Genomic DNA, 25,601 nt, shown 5'->3' with positions numbered 1-25,601 from the left:
CTAAATAGCGAAGTGTGGCAAGTTGTTATATCACACTACTATGAGCTTCATGCTGGAGTGCTGAATAATATTCTCTCTTACATTTAGCCACAGGCAAGATGTGGGATTTTGCCACAGCAACTGGGGAATAATGAGGAGTGAAACGAAATGTCTCACATTTACTGCTTGTTTCCAGCTCCAGCATCCCACCCCCAAACCAGAGGAGTGGGTGGATGATAGAAAGCCTCAGAAAAATCTCATGAGACTAGGCAAGTAGACAAAGCAATGGCAGATGAGATTCTGTGTTGATGTATGCTAAGTGATGCACACTGGGGGAGGGAGAAAACAACCCCCATCACACTTGCACAATGTTGTGTCCTGAATTAACTACTCCAGCTGAAGAAAGAAGCAGATGGCTTCCTTATCAACAATTGTTCAACACAGGCACAACGTTGAATTTTGGGGTGATGCAATCCTGATTTGGTGGATCACTCTCATTTTGTTACAGTTTTCAGCTGAATTTTCCTGGCACTCTCTCGTTTGGCAGAAGGATACAAAGAATGGTAATTGTGGAAGCAAACACAACTCCTTGGAATTTGGATTGTGATGTTCCTCTTGAGTTGGTACTTCAATGCTACTTAACATATACCTGGGATTACCTGGGAGAGGTAATCAAGTGGGGGGTTTTCAGTTGCTGCTGACACCTAGGTGTGCGCTTCAGTTAATAAATGCCAGAGAGCTGCTTTGTCTTTTCTGAGTCAATTTTTGGAAGTGGTGGTCAGATGGTCAGAATGAAATCTTAATTCAGACAAATCAGATGTGATACTTGTAGGGTCTTCCTCTGAATCTTTAGGGATAATGTTTACATATCAGTAATAATTTGTCCATTGGAACAGATGTAGGGTCTGAGAGCTTCCCTTGGCATGCCTTTGGATAACCAGGTAGTTACAGTAACTAGAACTTTCCGAGAGAAAAGTAGTATTAGGTCCCATCTGCACTATACATATAAAGCACTATTATACCACTTTTGCCCTGGAAAGGTCACTTCGGTGCTGCTAACACAGTGCTTTGACTTCACCCCTGGAGGTGCACTCCATTGTCTCTTGAGACGGGTGGATGTCAACAGCAATACCAATTTAACAGTCATGGTTTCCTTCAAAGAATCCTGGGAACTATAGTTTGTTAAGGGTGCTGAGAGTTGTCAGACCCCTATTCCCCTCCTGGAGCTACAATTCCCAGAGTGGTTTAACAATCAATTTCTCTTTCTATGGAGCTCTGGGAATCACAGTTCTGTGAGAGGAAAGGGGTCTCCTAACAGCTCTCAGCACACTTGAACTATAGTTCCCAGGATTCTTAGGGATGATGACTGTTTGAAGTGACTGTTTGAAGTGGTATGATACTGCTTTAAATGTATAGTGCAGATGAGGTAAAGTCTCTTGCAGCAAAAACAAAGTAACTTGTGGACTCTAACTCACTTTTTCAGATGCAACTGATAAAGTAAGCTGTAGTCCATATTCCATAATCAATGTATTAGTTTTCAAAATGCCAGAAAACTCTGTTGTTTTAGGAGAACTTTGTAATTTCCATTGACTCTGTTAATTGGACAAACTTTTTCCTTTGACTGGGGAAGTCTTGTTAAGTTGTATTCGTAACCTTCAGGCATGGTTGCTGTAATGCACTATATATGACGCTGCCCCTGGAAACATCTTGAAAGCTTTAGCTAGTGCAAAATGCAGTTACGTGGCTCCTAATAGATATTGGAAGATACAAATATATACAGCTCCTACTGCATATTTCACTAGCTACCATTCATTCATTCATTCAAGGTGCTGGCAATAACCTTTGAAGCCCTTCATGGATTTGGCCTTTCATATCTCCAAGACAATCTCTCTTTGTATTATCTACCCAGGCCAACTTCAGTCCTCTAATCAGTCCCTGCTTCGTGGACGTGTCCTGCATGAAATGAGAAATGTTGCAGTTAGAAGCAAAACCATCAGCTGCTCCAAGGCTGTGGGATTTCAACCTGGGAGCATCTCTTGCAGGTTTTTGGGAGAGATTATAAGGCAGACCTACTTGACTTGACTGTTCTTGACTGTTCATTTCCTTCTTTGTACTGCATTTCCACTTGTTAAATATTTACTATACATTTTTGAGCTTCAAAAGAACAAATGGTACCAATGTCTTGCCTCGGTGATGAACTGGATGAGAGCCAGCAAACTGAAACTCAATCCAGATAAGACTGAGGCACTGTTAGTGGGTGGTTCCCTAGACCAAATGGGTGGGAGAACGCCTGCTCTTGATGGGGTTACACTTCCTCTGAAGGAGCAGGTTCGTAGCTTGGTTTTGACCTATAAAGCCTTAAATGGCTTAGGACCGCAATACCTCAAGGACCACCTCTTTCCATAAGACCACCTCTTTCCATACCTCTGGGTATGAGGCGATATATAATTCAGTAGTAGTAGTAGTAGTAGTAGTAGTAGTAGTAGTAGTACATTCTCAACTTGAGTGCAGTGAATATCTTGTACAACAAATTATGTCAAACTAGGCATATTATAGATCTGTATTGTTTGATTGTTGAAATTACTGTTGTCTCCCCCCCCCAAAAAAATAACCGTAAAAAAACACCCTGGGTACTACTAGTGAATCTCAGCCTGCAGGCCAAATGCAGCCCTCCAGGCCAGTCTGTATGAGCCCTGGGACTCTCCCCATGGCATGCCCCTCTACCCCACCCTCCTCAAGAGTTTTTCCCTGGTAGGAATGTTTCCCTGAACTGTGATGCTTCCTGCTTAACTTGATTGAGAGATTTGCTGATGTTGGCATAGAAACCTCTGGCTTTTGCACAGCTGGAGTGCCCCACAATTGTCAGGTCTAGGATGCCTCTCCAGCTGTTGCCACTTGGTGGAGGACCACCTATGATGTCGCCAAAGGACATGGTTGCTGAGGAGAAAGAAGCCCCCACCTTGCCTTCTATGACATCAGTGAGCTGCCCCTAGGTCTCAGGGTCTGGGATGTTCCTGCCCTGGCGACCCTAGTGAGCAGCTCTGGCTATCCCTTTTAATAAAAGGAGGGGAATGAGGCAAATAACTAGCATTGCCTTTTGTATCATTTTATTGTGCCTAAATGTGCTGGTGCCCCTGACAAGAAGCAGTTTGTTCATCTGGCTCTCTGCTTGTAGCATGCTAGTCTGGATTATGGGATTGATTTTCAGAAGAGACCATTCTGGTGTTAACAGAATCCCGTTTTCACTCTGTGTTTTTAATAGCTGAGAGGTAGGCATACAATTCAGCAAGTTTTAGGATTCAGTGGTGTAGAAAATAAATTTGTGAAATGGCATAGAAACACTGAGGAAAATAGCACATCTTCTCTTGAGTAAGATGATTTTCCAGAATTACCGAGGTTTCTGATTCTATGAGACTATCAAAACTTACCAGGGGTTAAAGCTAAAAAGACATAACTAAGAGTAATTCATAAAATCCTTGGATATACAGTAAGCTGCATTTCCCCCCTATCCAGGCTGACAGCCAGATTTGAGTGTGCTTGTGGCAAAATGATAATTACACTCTCAGTCAGAAGATACAAATTGAAAGGAGGCATCCTGCCATCTTCTACTCAACTAACTTTTGCCATTTGCCAGCTTCATTTGCTATAACGTTCTAACAGCTCCAAAAAAGTCTCACTGAGTTCCATGGATATTAATTACTCCCAGGTAAGTGGGTATAGGATTGCAGCCTAAATTAGTTCTTGCTTTTGGTGGAGAACTCTCAAGGACAAGCCCACTTGAAACTGAATCGTCAGTGAAGATTAAAAAAACACACACAATCAGTTACACACAAATCTGAAGAACGTTTAACATATCTTGAGCTAAGAACCACCTGAAAGAGCACACCTCAAGCTTCACCTGTCTCTTTAAAATAAAATAAAAACCATCTTCATCTGAATCCACTAATGTAGAATTTGTATTTTATGGATTCCTGTGTCTCATCACCACTCTGAACATCTTGAAAATCCTGCATGATCCAGGCGACTTACCCCTCTCTTCAAGTCTGAAACCTCCCTTTATGAACTGTAAAGGTAAAGGTAAAGGGACCCCTGACCATTAGGTCCAGTTGCGAACGACTCTGGGGTTGTGGCACTCATCTCGCTTTACTGGCCGAGGGAGCCGGTGTTTGTCCGCAGATCAGGGTATTTAGCTCATCTCCCTCAACTTGATGTTCTCCAGATAACTTTGGATTGCAATTCCCATTAGGTGTTTTTTTTTTTAAAAAAAAAGGGTAGGTAAGGTAAAGGACCCCTGAACAGTTAAGTCCAGTCAAAGGTGACATGGGGTTGTGGTGCTCATTTCGCATTCAGGCCAAGGGAACCGGTGTTTGTCCACAGACAGCTTTCCGGGTCATGTGGCCAGCATGACTAAATTGCTTCTGGCACAACTAACACCGTGACAGAAGCCAGAGCGCACAGAAACGCCATTTACCCTCCTGCCACAGTGGTATCTATTTATCTGCTTGCACTGGCATGCTTTCAAACTGCTAGGTTGGCCGGAGCTGGGACAGAGCAACAGGAGCTCACCCCGTCACAGGGATTTGAACCACTATCCTTCTGATTGGCAAGCCCAAGAGGCTCAGTGGTTTAGACCACAGTGCCACCCGCCCTCCCATTAGCCACCCAGTATCTAGTTGATGATGGCTGGGTTACATTACAAAAAAAAATAATCATGTATTTTCTGATATGCTACTTTCAGATTGCTTCCCTTCTTTAATCTTTTACCTTATGGTTTTTGGTTTCCAGAGGACAACCTGGGCTTGTTTTGTGCTTTGATACCCCAAAGATAATTATCCTGCACATCAATGCCTTATTCAACCTACAGGAGAGATGAAAGTGGAGGTGAAAAGATCACAGGTTGGGCTTTGCCCTGCAGTGACTGGGCAGCGTTTGCACTTCTCTATCTGTCTCTCCAATATACTTCCTTTTTTATGATCTGCTGCAGGTATTTGTTGTACTCTTGTATAATCGAAAGAGACAACTTGATAATATCAATGACTGCCAACGTGTCCTATTCACAAGAAAATGTAGAGTGGCAGGAAATATCACTACAACAGCAGATTCGTTGAAGTTGCATACAAACTGTGCTGCACTACTAACATGGAAATGGAACAAGTGCTTAGGAACCCAATACTCATCTCTTCTATTGTGCAGCTTGAAGTGCGGGGGCGGGAGGGGGGGCGGGAATCTGATGGTGGAGTTGGGTGACATTACTAGACATGGCATCCTACATGCCACAGGTGAGCATCAGGAATGGATTGCTGCGTTCTCAACCTTGTATTTTTAATTTGTTTTCATTTTTATGCAAAGAAAGAATGAAACATTTAAAATATAGAATACAGTGGTACCTCGGGTTAAGTACTTAATTCGTTCTGGAGGTCCGTTCTTAACCTGAAACTGTTCTTAACCTGAAGCACCACTTTAGCTAATGGGGCCTCCTGCTGCTGCGCCGCTGGAGCACGATTTCTGTTCTCATCCTGAAGCAAAGTTCCTAACCCGAGGTAATATTTCTGGGTTAGCGGAGTCTGTAACCTGAAGCATATGTAACCTGAAGCATATGTAGCCCGAGGTACAACTATACAGAAATAATAAAACTGAGCCAACCACCCATGGCTCTTGAATACACTACAATAGCATATAAGTGTCTGTTTTAACCGTCTTGGTAACAGAGTTAATAACTACCATATTTTTCTGTCTATAAGATGCCCCCATATATAAGACGCCCCCTATTTTGGGGGACTCAGATTTAGGAAAATGGGGGAAGATGTATCGATGTATAAAACACCCCCTAATTTTTGACATTATTTTTTAGGGGGGAAACCTAGTCTTATACATGGAAAAATACAGTATTTTCCTTTCACTTCCAGACATCCTGGGGAGAAAACCATGCAGAGAACAAGGTTGTCGCTAACATTGCAGGGATGGATCAAAACAGAAATTGTTTTAAGCAGATTGAATTTAATGATTTCCATATTTGCTAAACTGTCAAGGATGGGGTTTGTTCTAGTGAAGGATGCAGTTCACAAAATGCCATTCAAGTAAGTGTGATCTAGTTTATTTCTTATTAATAATTGTTAGTGTTTTACTTATCATTGTTATTAGTGCTATTAGTATGTATTTTCACAGGAAATCTTTCTTTTCATATGTATTATACACATAATTAAATGCACATGTGTATGTTTAAATTAATTACATGCATTTAGGAGAGATTTACATAAATCTTGCACCAAATATTGTGTGGAGTGGGGTTTGTACCTCGCTAACAGTCCTCATACAGGACGCAGGTGGCGCTGTGGGTTAAACCACAGAGCCTAGGGCTTGCTGATCAGAAGGTCGGCGGTTCGAATCCCCGCGACGGGGTGAGCTCCCGTTGCTTGGTCCCTGCTCCTGCCAACCTAGCAGTTCGAAAGAACGTCCAAGTGCAAGTAGATAAATAGGAACCGCTCCGGTGGGAAGGTAAATGGCGTTTCCGTGCGCTGCTCTGGTTCGCCAGAAGTGGCTTAGTCATGCTGGCCACATGACCCGGAAGCTGTACGCCGGCTAACTCGGCCAATAAAGCGAGATGAGCGCCACAACACCAGAGTCAGCCACGAATGGACCTAATGGTCACAGGTCCCTTTACCTTTATTCTCAGCAAAGCAACAGCTGCTCTTTTGTTAACCACTGTATCCTTACGTCTTCTCTTCCAAGAGCAATGAATTAAACATGGACACGCCATTTACAACAACCAATGCAGGCAAGAATGTTTGCGTGAATGGCTCTAACTAAGGGTGGCATGCTAAACTAGCCAGTCAAAGAACCAATTTTAATTAACTTCCAGCAGCTCATCCTAAATATACCATCCCTTTTCATTTTAAAAATAGCTATTGAGATGACTTTCACAAATGTAAATTCAGTGGCACAAAAGAAAGGGCAGGTGCCCTTGTCTAAATCTGAGCTGTGCTAATTTTGGATTACTAAAGGCGGTCTTGGTTAGGAGGATGCTGCTCTTGTGACCTGTGTAGTGGAAAAAAATCACTTATCAAAACCTTCATAAAAGCTGCACTGGCAACAGACATTCAGAATAATTGCTTGGCAATTAACATTTGGTGGTATTTATGTTCCATAGAGATATTTCTTGCGGTACTGGAAATCTGAATAACATTATTCTGTTCACATCATAATTTTCTCATAATCTCAGTGCCATCTTTTATAAGGGAGCTTTCATGTCTTGCATTTAAATAATAGATTTTTTGTCCCCAACTCTGACCTTTGCATTTATCCTTTGTTATCTTAAATTAGGTTCTTTCAAGCAGAGGTGTAACTTGTAATGACTCACTGTTTGCAGACCTACCACACAGGAAGACATTTATAACTCCTGCTTAGCAACAGTAAAGATGATATATTAAGATCATTTTGCTAATGCTCAAATGAACCTTATCCACAAATGAGATCGGTGCTTAAGTTCAGAGGCACACTAAGCTTTTGCACGACAGATTTAAGGTTTTCCTCCTCCAACCTTGAGAGATTTACAGGCTAAGATCATAGCAAGCTGCCACAAAAACCACTTGTTATGATGCAGCAACTTTTCATAGAATCATAGAATTGTAGAGTTGGATGGGACCATGGAGTCTTCTAATCCAAACCCTCCTGTATGAACTTAAAGCTAGAAATCTGGATGAACCATGGGCTGCCAATGCAGTGTCCATGGGCACACCCACAGATGCCTTCCCTGGTACCCACAACACCCTGTCCCTTCTGTGCCCACCCCACTCCGCAAATTTGACATGAAATGTCTTTTATTGTATTCCATTTATGAATCACTTCTCATGAGGCACCCCAAAGCAATAAACAATATAATGAACATGTATAAAACTGTGGGGGGGGTGGAGTTAAAGCAATTACACACACACACGAAGGTAAAAAGGTAAAGGTAAAGGACCCCTGGACAGTTAAGTCCAGTTAAATGTGACTATGGGGTTGCAGCGCTCATCTTGCTTCAGGCCGAGGGAGCCAGTGTTTATCCACAGACAGCTTTCCAGGTCATGTGGCCAGCATAACTAAACCACTTCTGGTGCAATGGAACACTGACGGAAACCGGAGCACACGGAAATGCTGTTTACCTTCCCGCTGCAGCGATACCTATTTATCTACTTGTACTTTTGTGCTTTTGAACTGCTAGGTTGGCAGAAGCCGGGACAGAGCAATGGGAGCTCACCCCATCGCCTTTCCGATCAGCAAGCCGAAGAGGCTCAGTGGTTTAGACCACAGCAATATACACACGAAGGGACGCGGGTGGCGCTGTGGGTAAAACCTCAGCACCTAGGGCTTGCCGATCGCATGGTCGGCGGTTCGAATCCCCGCGGCGGGGTGAGCTCCCGTCTTTCGGTCCCAGCTCCTGCCCACCTAGCAGTTCGAAAGCACCCCTAAGTGCAAGTAGATAAATAGGTACCGCTTTATAGCGGGAAGGTAAACGGCGTTTCCGTATGCTGCGCTGGTGTTGGCTCACCAGAGCAGCTTCGTCACGCTTGCCACGTGACCCGGAAGTGTCTCCGGACAGCGCTGGCCCCCGGCCTCTTAAGTGAGATGGGCGCACAACCCTAGAGTTGGACACAACTGGCCCGTACGGGCAGGGGTACCTTTACCTTTACCAATACACACACACACACACACACACACACACACACACACCAACTATAACCACTAGAAAGCTTTTCTCAAAGGGTTTGTGGGGCTAGAGGGGATACTGTGTGTATTTGAGTACATGTGTACACAACACCTTTTCTAATTTAAATTGGCTGCAAAAGGTTGGCAACCCCTGGGTTAGGCCCTTAGAAGTTGCTGGCTGAATGGAAATAAACAACAAATGTAACTTTCCCAAGTTATTCAGTTATTCTTCAAGGTTTATCTTAGGTAACCAAAACATCCAGACTGAAGAACCAAAACGGACATGGAAAGGCAAATGGATCAACTTGGATCAGCACACCTTGCTGCTGGAAGCACCTTACAGTGTGACTAGGGTGGAATCTACACACATATAAAAAACGTTCTGAAAATGCTTCTTTTTAAAGTGGTTTTAAAAATACATTGAATTTTCCTTAAGGCTCATTATCGCCATCTAATGTCACATTGTATATTGCATGTAAGACTCACTTAACTATTCCTACAGTTAAAGCACATCAGCCTGACACATTTGAAAGAGGATTGTAATCTGTACATCCGATCTCAATTCAGTCTATAATTCCCTCATGGCTCCATCCCTTGCTGATCATCACCCACCTATCTTAAAGGCTGTGCTCCCTACAGTTCAGGAAGTTAACTTCATGTTGTTTAGAATTCACCGAAAACATATGAATGAAACGGAAATTTGAACACAAACATATTCAGCAGCATATAAGCCCTTCTGAATTTTTTGAGATTTAAATATCTATAAATGTTTGATTATTTCTGGATCTGAAGTAAATTCGATTTTTCTTACAAAAGACGTACTTTGAAAAAATACCAGAACCATAACATGACTGCTGAAGAGTAGAACTCATTAGACTGACAGTAAACATCAAGCTCTTGGTATACATCCTTTTCTTATGGCAAGCTGAGAAACAGGAGTACAGTAGAGCAGGAGGCTGGCATTCTCTACCATGTAGAATATGCATTGCTAAGTTTCCTGTAATAACATGTATTATTCAATAACAACAAGTTTTACATTACAGAATTCAGATTTTTCACACAAATGGTAAGAAAATGTGAATAATGGATCTCAGTTGTCAACTTGCGTTTAGATACTAAAATAAGAGGTTTGCACAATAAATAAATGATAGCTATGCATGCACTATGCTTTTTATATATATATAAAGAGTAAATCTTGATCGGTAGTAGCATGTACCCTTGCAATAGCAATATTATACTCTAGCCAGCACTTATTCCCTTCGCAAAGGTGGGTTCTCAACTCGGCACACACCTCCTGGCTGACTGTATCTGGCATGGCTAGTTAATGATGCCCACTCTGTGGCTCAGGTCCTCCTCCACAGCAGATCATGTTAACTGACTAAGTGGAAGAGATAGGATTGGTCCACTCTGGTCCACACCAGATCCCTAAATTGGGACTTGGCTTCATATCAGCTAAGCATATTGGCATCCATTTAAGAGTTGATTGACTTGGGCCAAGCCCCATCTTGAATCGCCTAAGAAGCTGGCTCCTCGATTGGCCTTCATGTTCTATGCTGAGCGTGGCTTCTCCTGGGAGGAAATAAACATCACTTTCAACTTGTGGCACTAAGAAGGCATCATATTGATTATCAGTACATTCTGAAAGTGCTCTGTACCACCCACGCTCACATAAATCGATAGAACAGGACGTGATGCAATAGGACATATGTAAGTATGAATATCACAGCTCCACTGTGTAAAACTGTACTCATGTTATGCTCCTTTGACTTTCTTTGTGTACCTCGAGGACTGAATACTCACCCACGCCCCTAGTTAAGACTCTCTGTTTTATAGGGAGTACAGATGCTAAACTGATCCTGAGCTACAATCAGTGTGTTGCTCCTGGCCTTGTCTTTCTGGGATCCTGAACACCAATAATCCTTTCCTTATTCCTGAAAGGTAATAACTGATCACCAAGGGTGCACTGCTTGGATGTCATGCGTTAACTTACACCTGCCTCTCCTTCCAGCACATTAAGTGTAAGCATCCATACTCCAGCAAAGATTTGCCACCTTCTACACTGCTGCTGACTGGGGTGGTGGTTCTAACTCCTATACATACGGCATCCATCTCTAAGGCTCGTTTAGGCTCAACTGCATGGGCTGGCACCAACGTGGTAGGGAAGAATTGTGTCAATACAGTGGAAGAATTATGTGGATCGTAACTAGTATTCTTGCAATAGCAATGATATTGCAGTTTTCTTATCACGGTAGTTGAAACTTGCATCACGATGCTATGTTTGCATATCCAAGGTCCACCCATTCCCAGAATATTCCTTGTGCATGGAGGCATAGTGGGTAGAAGTGTTAGAACGAGCGAAAAAAATGTGGTAGTAGTGATCCACAACATGCTCAAGGATTGAAAAGAAAGAAAAAACATTAAAGAAGGGGTAACACAACCTTACTTCACACAACCCCATTGAACATGCAAACAGCAACACAGTGAACATAAAATATATATACTCGTAACTTGTAAGCAAGATGATGTCTCCAAAAGAAGTCTAGGAACCATAGTTTGTTAAGGGTGCTAGGAACTGTAGCTCAATGAGGGGGGAAACTACAATTCCCATGATTCTTTGCGGGGCTTTTAAGTGATTTAAATGTGTGTTGGATTTAAATGTGTGGCATGGAAGTGTCATTGGCTCTTTAGGATGCAGTTAAAAACCTAACTGAAATTTATGAAATTCAGTGCTACATATAAAGCACTGCAATAGTCTAACTGGGACATTAGCAGATCATGGGTCTTTACTTATCCTTTTTTGAACTGGCCATCAAAAATATTAAACACAATTATTGCATTAAATTATAGCATGTTCCATGATGTTTCAGACAAAAGCTGAAACTACAAATACAAATAAAATTGTCTTTTATTCCAAGTCAGGTCTCTTAGACCACATTTTTAATGTAAAAAAACCCAACCAATATAAGGTAACCATATACTGAAAATTTTGCACTGGACTTTTATTTCTTCAGACTTTCACCAAAATGGAATAGAATTTAAATATGAAATTATTCATCACACCAATAGACTTGGAATGACTTTACATAATTATATGATTTATAGTCCTCAATAACCCTATTCAATCCAAAGACTTTCTCTAACAAGGGTGGTGTGATTAATTGTAAATGGAATACTGTTAACAATAGTATTTGACTTTAGAATTTGAAGTTCAATATACTGATTATGTTTCAACAATATTAATGGACTTTTGTTAGGTCTCTGCAAATAGCAAACCCCTATTCTTGCAAGATAGAATGATAGACTTTCCAAATGTAAAGGTTAATGAAAATGTGAGCAATATAAAGCCCACGAATCAAAAGAGCACAGAGTTCTTTTCAATGAACTCTCCTTTCTTTTGAATGGCTAATTGGCGGGTGCCATGGCTGACTAACTTGCATATTAAAAAAAAAAGTGGGGGAGCAACTACCCTGGGAAGTCATCGTGCTAGGAAGAAAAAGGAGGAAGTACGGATGCCCAGTCTTTACACCTGGTCATTCATCTGCACAAGATGTGAAGATGAAAGACTACATTGTCTACTTTCTTCAAAAGCTGTCAACTTTTCAAAGAACAAATATCTGGTTCTTATAGCCAGGGCTCAGGTCATGAGACTCTTGTTGTCCAGAGGCTACCACCCTTTGCCACAGAAGCAATTTGCCTGGTGAAGCAGAGTCACAAAGAAGAAGAAGAAGAAGAAGAAGAAGAAGAAGAAGAAGAAGAAGAAGAAGAGGAGGAGGAGTTTGGATTTGATATCACTCCCCGAAGGAGTCTCAAAGCAGCTAACATTCTCCTTTCCCTTTCTCCCCCACAACAAACACTCTGTGAGGTGAGTGGGGCTGAGAGACTTCAAAGAAGTGTGACTAGCCCAAGGTCACCCAGCAGATGCATGTGGTGGAGCGGAGACGCGAACCCTGTTCCCCAGATTACGAGTCTATCACTCTTAACCACTACACCACACAAAGCTATCTTCCTGGCAGTGGGGTCTTTGCTGCTGCTACCAGGACAGTGAGGGGTGAGATGGGACGGCAGGGAGTCTGGTATATTGCAAGGCACCATGGCCTGTGTTGAGATCTGGGCAGTAATGGCTGCACTCTTCTCTCAGAGGCTCTGCTGCATCCATCAAAATGCCAGCTTTATCTGAATCCATATTTTTTAATTTCAGTTTTGATCTTGGTGAGAGTTCACAGTTCAACTAATGGGATGCTGGACTACATGGGCCACTTGCCTCATCCAGAAGGATCATCTTATGTTCTTAATAATTTCAGTGTGTCCTATAAAAACTCATAAAAGTTGTAGCATTGCACTGTTACCTCCAGTGATTTGCTGAGAAGAAAACTATAATCTTTGCTTGGCTCTTCATCCTGAAGAATATTATGAACGGGAAGCTGTGTTTAGTTATAGCTCAACTTGAGCCACAAATCTAACGATAAGCTAGGCGGAAAGGAGCTACAGCTAATGATGACATCAATCTTCATAAAAGCCCCAAGAAGCTTTATTTAAGTCTTTGAAACTGCATTTAGCTGCCCTGATGTATATGTACTTTCTATTAAAGCAATGTAAGGAGACGATGACTCATACTACTCAGATCCCGCATCAGGATGACATCCATAATATAGTTGTGAAAATAAAATAATAGCTGCTTCATCCAGTGATAATATGTGGAAGAACTGTTTCATTCATGCAAACCCACAGTGGATTTGTCACAGTGCATCTCGTGCAAAGATCAGTACTGGAAGCCACCGCGGAGCAGACAACCCAAATTCCCTGGTCCATATTTGGCCCCTCTAAACAGGACAGATGATTGTGCATCTCCTACCCATAATGGGCATCACATACCCTTACCAAAATGCTCTAACGCACAGCCCCGGAAGACACTCGTCTTTGGGGGATGCAATCTCGTGCAAGAGCACTGTGCCAACTATGGTGATGGTAGGGTTTTTCAAATAGACCATGGTGGTGGTTATCTGTGCTCTTTTTCTAGAAAAAGAGGTGCCGGAACTCACAATGAATGCCTCCCTTGTTCTCTTTTAATGGCAATGATCCCCACCTGAAAGGTGCCAGAACTGAGTTCCGGATGGAAAAAAAAGCCCTGGTGGTTATCAAATAGTATACAGGTTATAATGAAAAAAGTGGTCCGCTGGGGGAAGAAGGAAGAAGGAAGGTTTAAGAAGTCAATAAGAGTGTGTGTGTGTGTGTGTGTGTGTGTGTGTGTGTTGACAATGAAAAATCAGTCTTTTGTTCATCAGCCTGGAACTGATGCAAAGGTTTTTTTGTAATTACACTCTAAGATAAGCTAAGAAGTGCTGTAGGCATACCGATGGTTGTTCTTACAAAGCAGTGAGTGGCTTTATTGAAAAAACAACGGCATTACTCGATGGCCTCAGGTTGTTTTTACAGTTGCTGATGGCTTGCATTAATAATCATTGCCAATCTTATTTCCTTCTGAGACCTCCGTTTTTAATTATTGTTTTCATATAGAAAAGGATAAGAGAATGATCCTGGAAGCTGCAGAAATCTTCGCCTCTGGACTAGCTCAAACTCATTCCTGGTTATTCTTCGTCCACTGTTATTGTCTATGCATAATAGCATTTATATGTTGTAGAAAACCAAGAAAAGCAGCCAAATAAACAATCAATGCAACCCAATAGATGCATTGTTTATTTGGGAAACTATGGCTAGGTCTCCTTTTTCTTGATGTCATAGTGTCTCCAGATGAAGCGTGTCCTTTCAGCAAGTCATGAGGTAATTTTGTCAAGAATGGGAATGAAAAAGTGATAATCCTACCATCTGACATATTCATTCAGATGCCCCAACTACTTTAGGGTGGGAGAGCTCATCTTAAGTTAGCTCAGGCATCTGTATAAACACAGAGGTTAGCATGATCCAGCCAAAGTTGGCTGGGATTTGGTATCTTGTTTCCCATTAAAATCAATACGAATTAATATTTTAAGTTTGGCCCGCTTGTATCCTGTGTTTGTTATTGGGAGGAATCTTTGTAGTGCACATGGTACCCTCTTCCCAAATACTTGTTTTGAAAGACTCTGATCACCCTCAGAGTGATGTATGTACTCCTTTCCTGACTTTGGGCTGGAGTCAACTAAGTAGTTTTGGTAGCAGGATCCAGCCCAAGGGCTCCCACTAGCCCACCAGGGCTTCCCCACCATCACATGCCCCCTCAGTTTGCTCTGGGGAGTCAGGAGAACCCCTTGAACAACACATGGGGGGTAGAAGGGAGGTCGTTCTATCAGACCAGATGGAATATTTGTTTTAGGGTGATGTTGAATTTCTCCCAGTAAATCTATTGGTGCAGATACAACACTGTCAATTCTGAGGATAATTTCACACATTAGTTTTCCAATGACCTTTACCTTTGTTCTAGAAAAGCATGTATCTTAAATTTAAAATGGGGGATTTAAAATGGGGTGGAGGGTGGAAAATGTACCTTGGTTTTAACCTTTTGTAAGTATCGTTATATTTTGCTTAGGTCTTGTTAGATCTCTGCATCCATTCTAACTTCTTGTGCTGAGATGGTTGTTTGTGGGAAAATCTAATTGAGGGCAATGCAGTTCACCTACAGAACCTCTGCATCAGCACCATGTCACGAATAATTTTATTATGACAGCATCACAAAGCAAACCCACAGGCCACGTTCTCCTTGCAACTTTACATTGCGTTCAGCCACACTGGCTAATCCCTACAAGCAAAAGACACGGGTGTGCTGTTGTGCAAAGCCCTGTTTGACACAGATGTAGCAGGTCAGAGAACATGATACGGGTTTTATGATGACAGGAACTAGCTAAACTCCAATTCTGGACTTCTCGTTTGTGTCATCCAGAAGCTACTTGTAGAAGGTCTGAAGAGCTACAAAACATAGTACAAACTTGGTTAATGCAATCTGCTCTGCAGTGTGAAATTGCTTCAGATTGTGAAAATGCATTGATTTATATGTACTAGTCAGGAGCAGTAGCTCCCAAACTGGATTACAAGAACTCTTGGGGTGGTCTCAGATAGTCATGTTATTTTAAGTTAAGGTAACTCTTGATATGCAAGTCTCTCTTTTTGGTGACCATGAAAGATTGTCTGAAAGGTGGGATATAAATAGAAGTTAGTAAGGATTATGTGTTTTAGAACTACCAGTTTACAGAAATCCAAACATCCTTTGCTCCAGGGTCTATGGTGGTGGGGAGATTGTCTTCTGACAGCTCTGTTCTTGCTCACTGGCCCACCACTTGAGATGCCGGAATTGTTTTGTAAACACAGAGCACCCTCTTCTGCCTGCCAAATGTATGGCTGTGTGGAGGTGGCGACTGCAAGAAGAGTCCCAACCAGTGGCAGCTAGTGGTAAGACCCAAAACAGGTATTTCTAGGGTGGCCAGAGGGCAGGGCTGAATTGGCCCCTCTGCTATTGAATGACAGCAACAGATTCAATCTGGGTCCATTTGCTTCACCATCTTCAGGCCAGCATACCAATCTGCACCAGACGCTGTGCATGACCCGGCTGCAAATTTGGTGGCTCTGCTTCTCCGCACAGTCCTGGCAGACTGCAGGGAAGGATTACACTCTTAGTAGTTACACAATAAGCACATCTTCTTTGACATCTATTGAAATGAACACTGCGTAGCTTATTATTTAGAATGTATTTCATTCATTGTACTGCTACTTGTCTACTGCCTTGATCTGCGAAAGGGAGGGGTTTATAATTGGCAAAACATAGTTATTTTAAGCAAGCTGGGGGTGGACGACACCTCTGCATGTGCACCAACTATATGAGGGCATGGCTGCTATTGCATCAGGCCACAGGAAGACCAAAAGGAATTTTACTTTAAAGAGCTTGAGTCCCCTTTTTGAAGACTGGAAGTTCACAGTATGTTTTTCTGAAAGGCTCAGGTGCTTGCTGAGGTGCTCTTTGATCTCCTCCTTTCTCCAGGCACCATCTTTAAGTCTTTGGATTTTGAATTGCCTATTTCTCTTCCCAAGGCTAAAATCCCTGACCTGACAAGATGCTAAACTTTCTTCATATTCTCTTCTTTCCCCACATCCACACAGCGAGTGGTGTGATTTTTTTTTTGTATGAAATACACAGCATGATAAAAAAGCACTTTGGTGCTGGAACAAGATGCTACCAATTTGGGGGGGGGGAGGTTGTAGCCCTGCTGTGTTGTGCAGTTTTGATTCTCCCCCTTCTTTGCTCCCTCCTGAGGAAGAGGACATTTTCAGTTGTACTTGGTAAGAAAGAGGCAATAGAATCTAATTCAGAAAATAACTCACGCCTGGCAGCTGTGGCAAAAAGAGCGAAGTTCGTTCAGCAAATCAGCTGAAACCTGCCAGGACAAGGATAGGGAAATGAACCTCAGGGGTGGTTAATGCCTCCTCTGAGAGGGGAAGTGGTGGTAAGGCCTCTTTTGAAAAAAATGAAATTTGGATCCTTTGAATTCCACTAATCATTTCCAGTGGTTCTGCCAACCCAGTTCCTGGGGATGCATGGGGAGGGGGGGAGACCCATTGCCCAGCAGAAGTCATTCTGCTGACAAGACTTGTTTGTTGAATTCTTTATTATTATTATTATTTATTAAATCCATATACCACCCTTCATCTGAAGATCACTAGGTGGCACACAACATAAAAACACAAAATACATAATAAAACAAAAACAAACCAACAGCACCCCCCATCCCCCCAAGTTTCTGTTTTCAGTGAGATGTCTTAATGTAATGATTCTATTTTTATTTGTGGTTTTTTATTTATTTATTACATTTGCATACTGCCCTTCATCTGTAGATCTCAAGGTGGTTCGCAACATAAAAATACAATATGAAAACACAAAATACATAATAAAAACAAGAACAAAAAGACCCCCACAAACCAATAATCCCCCTCCCCTCATCCGCTTCCTGCAGAGAAAACTGTGCACCCATTAAACAATTAGTTGAAATATGTAGATACGTAGTAACGAGAGAGAAGGCTTTTTCATTAGTGGCCCCTGTTTAAGATGTGCCCTTCCCAAGGAAGCTCACCGGGCACCTGACTTTAGTCCTTTTGGTGCACAATGAAATTTCTTTCTTTCTTTTTGGCAGGGTATTTTAACATGCTTAATGTCACAGCTTTGCTGGGTATATTGATTTTATTTTCAATTCCCGTTTATACCCCATTTTTCCTTCTAGAAGGAAACCCAAACAGCTAAGAATAACGCACCAACATATATCTGTGGAATCCTAGTTAAAAAACAACACACCTCTCAATAACATAACATTAATCTAACCGACATATTTGAGAATTGCTAGGGAAGGATAGTGAGTCCCAAACATTTAGAACTATAAAGTATGGGTTCACCATTTCCAGACATTCACACAACTGGCTCCCCACTGGATGTTCCTTTCCAACAGCTTGCCTCCTCCCTGCTGGTTATGAAACCCATATGTATGCTGCAGAGCAGCTACTGCAAAATACAGAGTGCAGTAGAGAAAAAACATAAAACCCTTTTTTCTGCTCCATTTGAGCAGAGAAAGCTGCTTATCTCCTTTGGAAAATAGGGACCTTGCTATGCATTTCCAAATTGTATCCTTTCCTTGCCAGTCGCTGTTCTCCCTGCCCATACCTTAATGTCTACGGTGTCAAACCACAGTTCTGAAGCTTTACAATCAATAATTAAATAGCTGAGATAATTATAAGGCCCGGTGGGAATTTATAGAGATAGATTGTTACTTTTGTGCAAATGATCTGCATTCTAACAGGTGTTTTATGATAACACATGTGGAGCTTTCAGAAAAAAAAAAAAACTAAAACAAAAATCCCCTCTGGGATTATAATGCAGCACACCCATTGGTTAGGAGAGGATAGCGTGTAATTATCTCGACTAGCAAGAGGTTTGTCTTAATTCTAGCTGCTAAAATAAAAATTGAAATGGAATCAGCAAAGCAGAGCCATGTGATTTTGATTTTGCCAGCAAATGAATCACTCTCGGAGCATTTCCCCAAGATATGGATACATTCCTGTACAGGGTTAATGAACTGGCTTCTACGTGTCTGAACTGTTGATTGAATCCAGGAGAGAACAATGCAACACCATTGGAAGAGGCAGGTGCTGAATTGCATTCAACTGAATAATTCTGTATACTTAAAGGAACTGTGTATTAGGCAGGATTTTATATTTCCACTGTGTGTTTTCTTTCATTCCTGTTCTGCATTTGTTCAGTTGTTGCTTTCCATGTTTGGTTTCCATCCCTGTCAACAGATTGCTATAACAACACTTCCTTCGATTGAACAATGATTGGTTGAATTACTTTCACCCCTGACTCTACAGGTGCAAATTTCTCAAGGAAAAAAACCTACTAGTTAATTTAATTTTCACACAAAAAAATAATCAGTGCATTTGTTGCCCAAGGAAGATGCTGATACTAAGTTTTATGGATGTGGTAAGGATGGAGGACAAATTTTGTTCACATTTTAGTATAACCTAATTTTCACTTTTCAAAACAACATGCAATCTGAAATGCAACTATCTTCTGAAATTCACACTGCTCTGAATTATATGATGCAGTTCTCCAACCAGAAAATATATACAAACATGCATATATCAGGGGAAAGTTTACCTAAAAATGCATGCATTAAAATAGTGCATCTTTATGTGATCTTTACCTAGAAAAAGTGCAAAAAAAAGTATATCTAAGCAAGATTACATACAAAAATGTGTGCATTATGAAATTGACATACTAAAATACTCACAAAATTGTCATGGTGGCTTTTCTGTAATAAAGAATGCAACTTATACGGAACTGTGGTGAATGAAACTTAAGATAAGAAACAGAGAGAAACCAAAAATGACAGATTTATTCACCCTTTGTAAGAGCTGCTCCAAATTAACTTTACAATCACTACAGTAAAGGAGGATAGCAAACACAATGTTCCTGATTCTGGTGAGCTGGTCCCAGGGGCAGAGGAAGGGGTGTGTGGTGGGGACGGGCCACCCCAGGTGTCACCACTGAGGGGGTGACAAAATGCAGGGTGGCACTCACCGCGGGGCCTGCAGCACGCCCGCAGGTCTGCGCTGCCCCAAATAGTCCGCCCACCTCCCCCCCCCCTCAGCTGTAGGGCGGCTGAGTGGGAGGAGGCAGGCAAACTCTTCGGAGGCCCCGTGGAGCGTCCTGCCCCAGCTCGCCCCGCCCCACAGGTGGCTGGACCCGCCCCTGGGCAGGCACTCGATCAGCTTGCTCTGCCGCTGGCTGGTCCTACCCATCTCTGTCAAAGCATCACAGCCATGACTACAAAGGCCAAGACAAACCAAGAAGCAGATTATTTTGGTCAGTCAGGGAATAAGCCCACACTGACACCGCTTTATTTGGATCACCCATTACACAACGCGCAATCATGTCAAAGAAAATGTCAGAAATAAGTGAGAATCAAAAGATAAATAGGAAGCAACAGGTTATAACAGGGTTTGATTCCAGGAGTTTAAACGCTCTTTCACAAGTGTCTAGTAGAAGAAAGAATGATATCTCTGATGCATCTTAACTGGGGCCTGTGGAATAGCCTCAGGGAGAAAACATGCCAAGTACCACAATTGCAATGAAAGATGCAGTGCCTGCGTCACTGGGAGACGTCTATATTTTATTGTGATTCCACTAAAATATAATGCATGGTGATATCCAAGAATCATTATGTAACCTAGTGATAATTTGGTAAGGTAAGATATTTTGACAAGGCCACAGACATTTCCCTTTGACCATGAATAGGTCTCCCCCCCTCCCCCCCGCAAATCTCAGGCTTGATTACAATGGGTCTTTTATAGGGTAGCCCTGCATTTGCCCTTCCCACTCTTGTCAAGTAATATTCTTGGTTTGGAATCTGCTATATCTATCAACATCCTTAGATTTCTGCATTTGATTTTAAAGTGAACAAGCAGGTACAGATAGCAGGTGCACATTAATTTGTTTGAATGAAATTTGCATAAGATAACCAATGGCTTAAGTGAATTGGAGTTTTCTTCCTGGTAAATTGTGCTTGGCATTATGGCCTGTGAGCTATTTTTAATTAATATCAATATGTTGCTTTACTCTTTATGTGCCTCACTCATCCAATGAAAAGTGCCTCACTCATCCAATGATTTGATATTCGAGTTGAAAGCCAAAGTTCATTGCGTGCCAATTTCCAAACCGTTTTGATGAATGCGGTAGTGTAATTAATACATGTTTGGGGAATGCCTTTATTACATTCCCTGGAAGCCTCTAACAAAATACAAAGCTTCAGTTCTTTTGGTGAGCATATGTCACCTGACAGTAGCCTCATGTGCGTCATCATATACCCAATTATGTTTTCTAATTAACATTATTGGAAACAGAATTAATTGTAATGGAAGTGAGAACGGCACATAGGTGGAATCCGCCCCTTGACAACAAGGAATAATTGTGATTAATTAACAATGCATCAAAACTCTCAAAGAACAGTTTTTAAAAGGTCTTGTAAGTTCACAATATTTGCTGCACTCATTAATCTCTTCTGAGTACCTTTAATCAGGGGACTCCTTCAAAATTAAATAAATAGCATGCCAGCCCTCCTCATATGAATTATAATATGCAGATTCGTTTTTTTAAAGCATTAGAAGATTTTTCATGCACCCCAGTCACTATTTCCAGATAAATACAACATTTTAAGCTCAGTTTCACCCACGAACATTATTGTAATGGAGAGTTTAAAATTCATTAGGGACTCAAGGGAGAAGCTGCTGTGGATGATTAAATGGTGCTCCTAGAATTCAAAATGAGGTCTGAAAAGTCAAGAGGTCATATGACAGCCAGTTCCGAAGGCCAGGACTGTATCAGAAATCAAGTAACATTTAGAGCTGTTTATGTGCATGAAGCAGAGGTTATAAATGCACTTCCAAACCAAAGTTAAAAGTGAACATTTTTGAACTGCTTCCTCAGTGTACTAGTCAGACACCCAGTATCATGTAATGCTAAAGCAAGCCAAGGCTCCTGACCAATTCAGGGGTGAACTATTCCATTTTTAGGAGACTCTCATGGACAGGATTAACTTTTGGCCCATTATTTATGGTTTTGTGATTGGCTTTTCCTTTACCCAGAGGCACTCAGTGGGACTGAGAATAGATGTTGCGCAGTACTGCTGAGCTCATTTTGTGTGCCTTAGGCTGCTAGCAGGCCTAATCTTTCAAAGGGAAAGAAGGCTTGCAGCTGTGGATTGATTTTTGCTGCTGCTGTTTTAACTGTTTTTCCTGTAGTGTACTCACTAGTTTGACAAATAAACGTGGTCTTCTAGGTTTATGCCAATTTGTGTGAAATAGTGTTTATTGGATGCCTCCTTCTTGGCCCTTTGAAATGCTGGATGGCAGATTATCACTAAAAATATAAAAAATTCAGAGCACTTAATTAAATGCAGTGTGAGTGTGGCGGACTGTTCTGGACTAATTAAATAGGCAAAAGTGGATGAAAAGCTAAATAATGCTCACATGTGGACCAACCCTAGTCTGGAATGTGACTTATAGAGCTGAAGAAGACATCTGCATTTACTACTAGTTTTGAAACGCCTTAACAATAAGTGTTTACTTTCAGCATGAAACAGAATTTGCCTCAGGCTGGTTTTATGCAAGCTGCGGAAAAGTTAATGGGCAAACTACACCATTTCTGATTCCAAGGGGTGGGAAGCCATTTCCAAACGCCCCCCCCCCCCGTGTCACCCTTTCAAGGATAGCCTCGAAGATTTGCTCTAAGCCAGGGGTCAGCAACCTTTTTCAGCCGTAGGCCGGTCCACCATCCCTCAGACCATGTGGTGGGCTGGACTATATTTTATTTGGGGGGGGGGGGGAATATGAACGAATTCCTATGCCCCACAAATAACCCAGAGATGCATTTTAAGTAAAAGCACACATTCTACTCATGTAAAAACACGCTGATTCCCAGACTGTCCACAGGCTGGACTGAGAAGACGATTGGGCCGCATACGTCCCACGGGCCTGATCTAAGCCAACCCTCTCCTTGCTCTGCTAGTTTCCCATACTGCTGGGACCGTTTGAAAATATGATTCCCCTGCCTGAAACCTGATGTAATGCGTTCTGCTCTCGCTCCTCACCCCCCACAGACCATACACAGCGGAGGCCTGAGGGTCCTTGAAAAAGAGCTTGCCTCCTCAGAGTGCCAGCAGAATTGATCAGCAGAAGTAAGGAGGGTTGGGGAAAGCTGCCTGCATGCACCTTTGATAGTTGTGCAGAAGAGAGGAATTTCAGCAGGCTGCACAAGCTGAAGCTCCTTTCTTCATCTCCTCTGGCTCAGGCCCCTAGCTGCTTCTCTTGATCGTCTTCTGGGTCTCCCTAGGCCCTTATCTTTGTCTCTACCCACGTCCAGCCCCCCTGCATCTTGTTGCATTCAGGGCCAGTGCATTCAGGGCACATTCCTGCCTCTCCCTTTCGCCCCTAGTTTGTTTTTATTTATTTTATTTGTATACCACCCTGTCACCACATAAAAATACAAAATGAGAACATGAAATACAGAATAAAACAAAACCTTCCCCCCTCCCCTCCGACAAACACATTTTAAAGGCCACAGAATGTTAATCAGCCAAAAGCCCTTGTTATAGGGAAATGGTTTCATCTGGTGCCTAACTTTTAGGAGAAATAAAACTGGGTTGCCTCAGGGCTGTAATGAATTCTCTTCATAAATTAGTTGGATTAGCAGCACCTGTGTGGAGTCTGTCTGAATGCTGTGCTCATGGGTCACCAGGTAACACACCTCACCATCTTTCTTCCCCCCTCTTTTTAAAAAAAGTCAAGGTCTTCTCTATATCTCAGTCCCTTTAATCCCTTTCCCTTCTTTTTTAAGTAATTTTCATCCTTAAACTGTTTAACATGGTTGCATTGAGATATATCTTTTTTTACATTAGAGTGTATGACAGGCAACAATTACATAATATTAAAATGAAACATAAAACAAAAATAAACACTAAGGTAAGTGTTTCTGAATATATTAAAGTTGTGTCAGAGTGTATATCAAAATGATTACAGTTATTACAGGTATTCAATGATGTATAGTAATATGTAGTACTTTGATTGGTGACCATTAAAGTGACCAAGTAAAAGATGTTTTGTATCAATAACAATTAGAATTTAGGGGGGAGGGGGAGGGAATATTTAAATAAAATATGTATACATGCCGGACTATGCTATAAACCATGGACCCTGTTCTATCACATGTCTCATTGTTTGTGTTATCAATGAAGTCTCACCAGACATAAAAATTGTTGTGTTTCTTTTAGCCTCTTGCTACTTTTAATCTTTTTGTCAGTTTTTCCAATAATGCAGTTTGCCGAATTGCATTATGCCATTGGTCCATAGTTAATAATTGTAATGATTTCCATAGTTGTTCTTGCAGCAGTTAATAGATGTGTTATAAGTTCTTTGTTTCTAATTTGTAACACATTGTGACTATACAAGTAAAGTAGGGCCAGTCATGAGGACAGTGCCTTGTAATCAAAACTATTTCTGTAAATGCATTCTTCCAGAACTTTTCTATTTTTGGACACCCTCACCACATGTGCTGATATGTTCCTGTAGTAGGACATCCTCTCTAACACTCTAATAAAAGGGAAAGCTGTTCAGTTTGATACAGGCTAGGCATCTAGGTGTTAAGTAGCAGCCATGCACAATTTGTCGGTCATTTTGTTCCAGCGCCGTATGTCCATATTTATCCATACTTTGCTATAATTTGTCTGATTTGTTTAAGTTGTGAGTGACCTGAATGCCTAATTATCTGAAGCTTTTTCTAACCTTTGGGATTTGTAATATTTTGGAGAAGTTTTCCTGAAGTTGTGGGGAAGTATGAAAAAACATGACTCCTAGTTTTTGAAAGTTTACCTTAAGTCCGGAAACATTTTAAAATGTCTCCAGTTCTGTACTCAATAACCTTCCAGCATTGACAGGGTCTGATGTACATAAAACAACATTGTCATCATAAAATCCCAGAATATATTCCCTTCTGTTGATAAGTACACCCTTTCCTGCCAGAATTTGGCATAATCTCATTGCCAGGTGTTCTATGCTTAGAGCAAATAATAACCTTGTTTTGTTCCACAGCTGTTGACATTTTTATGAATCTATATTATTTATCCTAATTGTAGCCAATGTAATATCATAAGTATTTTCCAATATTCTGACAAATTTAGGGCCACCCCCCAAAAAATCATATGATTTTTGTTTTAAGTACAACTATAATTGTTTTCTCTGTTTCTATGATCTCCAATTCTTGTTTTATCTACAATTTTTAAAAAGCATTTCTTGATCCTGTAACTGTGTGTGTTTGTTCCAGAAGGGAAATTTCCTGTTCCAGTTGTGATATTTGTGTCCTACGTGATCTGCTTAAATGTGATTTAAATGTCCGTCTCATCACTGCCTTCATTGTTTCTCACAATAGACCCAAGTTTATTCCTTCCGTATTATTTTCTTTACTTTCCCCCCCTAATGTTTTAGACAGTCTTTCTCTTAATAATTGGTTTGTTATGAAATTGGGCAGAAATACCATATGGGCGTAGTGTGTTCAACTGGAGTGAATTCAAATTTCATGGAGACTGGGGCATGTTCTGTTATTTTTATCACTTCTATTTGTCTTCTTTTCACTGCATTTAATAGTGGGGTTGACTTGTAATAGAAAGTCTATTCTGGATTGCAAACTGAACATTGGGGACACAGACGTATGAGTCGTGTCTCTCGAATTCATCTCCCCAGATGTCCCACAGTCCCCACTCTCATGGGAACTTCACCAGTTTCAGTTGGTCTCTGTCTTTTTTAAGTTCTATTGCACTCCGACATTTCCTTTCCCATGTGGAACCTACCAGATCTTTAAGGTAAAGGTAAAGGGACCGCTGACCATTAGGTCCAGTCGTGACCGACTCTGGGGTTGCGGC

General features: G+C 41.5%; 2 long non-coding RNA genes across 3 annotated transcripts in view; both read left to right on the top strand.

The window, feature by feature from the left end:
- The first annotated feature begins 1,356 nt into the window (after window positions 1-1,356).
- LOC308473005 lies at window positions 1,357-14,335 on the top strand. Its single transcript, XR_013983866.1, has 6 exons — window positions 1,357-1,476; window positions 1,889-2,021; window positions 3,493-3,685; window positions 5,886-6,056; window positions 10,498-10,602; window positions 14,179-14,335. It is a non-coding gene; the product is annotated as an uncharacterized lncRNA (long non-coding RNA).
- An 8,176-nt stretch (window positions 14,336-22,511) lies between these two features.
- LOC308472713 overlaps window positions 22,512-25,601 on the top strand; it is a 73,080-nt gene continuing 69,990 nt past the window's right edge. Inside the window, exon 1 of one of the 2 annotated variants that reach the window (XR_013983659.1) lies at window positions 22,512-22,865. This is a non-coding gene — a long non-coding RNA (uncharacterized lncRNA). The remainder of the gene's footprint in view (window positions 22,866-25,601) is intronic. The other variant, XR_013983660.1, reaches the window with a different exon arrangement.

Source organism: Podarcis pityusensis, assembly GCF_964106645.2.
Source record: "Podarcis pityusensis genome assembly, chromosome: 3".
Classification (NCBI taxonomy): Eukaryota; Metazoa; Chordata; class Lepidosauria; order Squamata; family Lacertidae; genus Podarcis; species Podarcis pityusensis.
This window is presented reverse-complemented; position numbering and strand designations above follow the sequence as displayed.